We start from the raw sequence: 3864 nt of genomic DNA on the forward strand, positions 1-3864 counted from the left end.
GTACTCAAGATGTAGAAGAGGACTCAAGCAGGTTTGGTCCTCTTTCTCTGATGTGTTCTTAGAACCCACTACCCTCCCTCCTAAAAGACCATGTGACCATCGGATTCACCTCACGATAGTCAACCAGTGAATCAAAGGCCTTATAGGTATTCACACCACCGGATGAAATTGAAGCCATAATCAAGGAGTTACTCTAGAATGGTACTCTACAACCTATTTCATGCCTCACCGGCTCTTCTTTACAAGAAGAAAGAAGGCTCGTGGTGCCTATGGATTATAGGCAACTCAATGCACAAACCGTAAAAAAGAATACCCGATACCGGTCATTAATGATCTTCTGGATGAGCTACACGGTTATACTGTGTACTCAACAATCGTTTTATCTATTCCCACATCGATTCACCAATCCTGGAACTCATTATGGATAGAAGGTCCGTAGAAGTGAAAGTAGGACGATGGGAGAAAAGAGTAAGGAGTACCGGAAAAAGAAGATTTTGGACTTTCTGCCCATGAAGAAATAGTAGCATTTGAAACTGGAAAGATTTACTTTGGATAGTAAATCCCCAAGGAAGGGCTATAATCCAAACAAAGGAGGAGCTAGCGGACAGTTCGAATTTCAACGATTAGGGAGGGGAATGAAACACTTGTCTTTCACAATCAATTCTTTCTTTTTTTATGTTTAGGACACACGAAGCGAGAGCGAAACTCGCTATGAGGAGAAGACTCGGCAAGAGAGGTTTGAACAAGAGGAACTGCCGTCTAGTTGAGTTTGATCATTCTCTCTTTCTATCTCTCTTTCTTTCAAGAGCTAAATAAGGGCATATCCGCAAAGGAGAGAGAAATCGGACTTTCTTCTTTACCCCCCTCATTATTCAAGACGTCAATATAAAGTGTATTGTACTCCCTTGGATCTTTTCCGGGATCTTTACTCGTCGTTGATCAAGGAAGCTAGAAGGAAGATGGGTGGTAGGGTGAATGGACATTCGTATCCTCTCCGACTCGTCGGTTAGGAGAGTAGCGACCAAAAAGAAATCATTATACAGGATAACTGCTGTAGAGATAAAATGTAGGAAGGAGAAAGTTGGGTTCAATGAGTCATGTGAATTGTAGAAGAAATAGGTAAACAAGGCGGGTTAATATATATACGTTGAAAAGCAAGGGGATAAATTGAACGAAATGAAGAGCAATCCAGAATCCTATTTTGTATACTATAAGAAAAAGGCACTGAAAACTTGGAAACGGAAGATGTTGTAACTGATATGGGTAGTCACACATTAGGAAAAATGGTGTAGTGGTTGGGCCAGGTAGCTTCTTCTTTTGAACAACATTTCATTCTGTTTTGGATGCTTTCTACTATGTTTCAAGTGATCAAAGAAGAGTTTATTTCCCACTACTCATATCACATCTTATGTGTTGATGCAAGATGACTAAATCAATAAGATGGTATTCGTATTTGATTAGACAAGATGGTATTCTTCTTTATTCCGGAGCACAACAATCCAGATCTCTATCTTATAGCTTATCCTTCCTATTCTGTATGTATTACGGTCATGTCAAGTCAATGGTCTGTCTGCCCTGCAACCGGTCTTGAATGGCTTCAGTGAATTGTTTGCTGAGCCTACAGAGTGACCTCCTAGGAGGACAATAGACCACAAAATACCCTTACTACCAGGCACTAAAACTGTCAATCATTAGAGAAGGGACAGAGTTCAAGATAAGACTATCTTGCCTGTTTGGTAGAGAGAGTACCGGGTATTCAAGTCTTAGTGGCAAAGGGGGACAGCTTTGGCCTGCAACCATTTCCACTTTACGGCCCACAGCTTATGTTCTTCGGTATTAATTCGGTTTATGTTTGTTTGGCTTGTCTCGTGCACCACCTGAATTGAATCATAGTAATGGGACTTTGGTAATCCAGTGATGAAGTCAATGCTGATAATGGACCATGCTTCATCAGGAATGGGTAGAGGATCGAAGAGGCCAGGGAGTTTTTAATGTTCTACCTTAGCTTGCTGACAGATTTGACACTTGTTGACAAAAGATTCCACTGATTGAAAGATTCCTGTCCAAGCAAGTAGTGCCTTGATGCGGTGATAAGTAGCAGTAATGCCAGAGTGGGCACCAATACCATTGGCATGAAGTGCTTGCAAGATGTTTTTTTTTATTTAGAAGTTTGCACCAACCCATACTCTTCCTCTACATCGAATGACCCCATTATGCAATGAATATTTGCTATTCTTGTGAGTGCTCAGGACTGCCAATTCAGATAGTAAATTCTAGGTGAATGTGTCTTTGCTGTACCCTGCAACAATATCAGTGAGCCATTGTGATTGACAGGAAGTAATGGCATTGAGTTCATCTGGCTCATGTAATCTAGATAGTGGTGCATCAGCTGCCCTATTCTCTGAGCCTTTTATTGGATGGTATATTGTAATCCCATGAGCTTGAGGAAAGGAAAGCTTTGTGCTGCATTGGTGTTTTAAGTCTTTGAGCAGTCAAATGAGCTAAGCTCCTGTGAATGAAACGCCTGTCCTGCTAAGCCCAAACTCTAATGTGCTTGACTTGGAAGTAGGCCACTCTTTCACTGTGAGGATCTTCTTTTAGTCTGTAGCCACCCCTTGCCCACTAATGACATGACCCAGGTATTCTATCTGTGGTTGAGCAAATGAACATTTATTCAACTTCACATATAGTTGATTCTGCTTCAGAAGGTCAAATACTTGCTGCAAATGGGTGGCATGATCTTGCAAGGATTTGTTGTAGATTAAGATGTCATCAACAAAAACAAGTACACAAACCCTAGTCAGCTCAGCCAGAATTGTGTTCATAGCACTCTGGAGGGTGGGTGGTGCATTTGTCAGCCCAAATAGCCTAAAATTCATAGTGACGTGGGTCTTGAATGCCGTTTTGTATTCATCTGCTTCATGTAATCTTATCTGATGGTAACCAACTCTTAGATCCAGCTTAGTAAACCAAACAGCACAAGATAACTCATCCAACAATTCTTCAACTACAGGCATTGGGTATTTTATTAGATGAATCCATCTTATTTCCTTATTTCTCTTTTGGTAGCAGGAGAAGTAGTTTGTTCAGCCCGGACTTCAAAGTAGTCTCCCCCGTTGACCTTCTTTTTTAGATAGAATCCTCAATGAGTGGAAAGGACTCCCAAACTTGCTCCACAGTACTATACCATACAGAGCCGCGCCCTTGTGATATGATAAGAAGAAAAGGGGCCAGGACGCCCTCTTTTCTTTTCCGCACCAAGCCTTCTTGTAAAATCGGGTGTATAGCTCAGTTGGTAGAGCATTGGGCTTTTTACCTAATGGTCGCAGGTTCAAGTCCTGCTATACTCAAAACAAAAAAAACCACTCTTGTATTCGTAAGGATGCGGAGTTATAGCATGTGCAAGAGTGCAAAAAAAATTAGGGTTCTCTGGGGAAAAGTCAACCGAGTAGAATAAGATCTCAGTCTGGATCCAGATCCGCACGGAACCCGAGGTTTGTCGGAAGCACTGTCGACGCTAGAGAATCGCCGGAGTTGAAGAAGAGGAGGCCGGGGCGGTGGTTGCCGGCGAGGAGGGGCGGCGAGGTGGCGGCGGCGGCGGGCTCGGATGACGAGGTGGCCTCGGGCAGCACGCAACGGCGCCGGGGCGGCGGAGGCGAGGTGAGGCGGCGGCGGCCGGTCGGCGTCGGGCGCCGGCGAGGAGAGGGCGGCGGGGTCGCCATCCATTGGCCCGGTGGGCGACTTGGGCGGGCCTCCCGCGGGCTCGCCGGGCCGCGCGGAGGAGTGGCGGCGATGTGGGCGCGGGGGCGCCACGTGGCGTCATGGGAGTGGTCGGCGGCGACGTACGGCTAGGAGGCGGACATG

General features: G+C 44.9%; 1 non-coding gene across 1 annotated transcript; it reads left to right on the plus strand.

Moving 5' to 3' along the window:
- The first annotated feature begins 3277 nt into the window (after positions 1–3277).
- Positions 3278–3350, plus strand: TRNAK-UUU (transfer RNA lysine (anticodon UUU)). The gene has a single exon. It is a non-coding gene; the product is annotated as a tRNA-Lys (tRNA).
- Positions 3351–3864: the final 514 nt, after the last annotated feature.

Source organism: Triticum urartu, chromosome 1A (genome assembly GCF_056163025.1).
Source record: "Triticum urartu cultivar PI428250 chromosome 1A, HENAU_Tu73, whole genome shotgun sequence".
Classification (NCBI taxonomy): domain Eukaryota; kingdom Viridiplantae; phylum Streptophyta; class Magnoliopsida; order Poales; family Poaceae; genus Triticum; species Triticum urartu.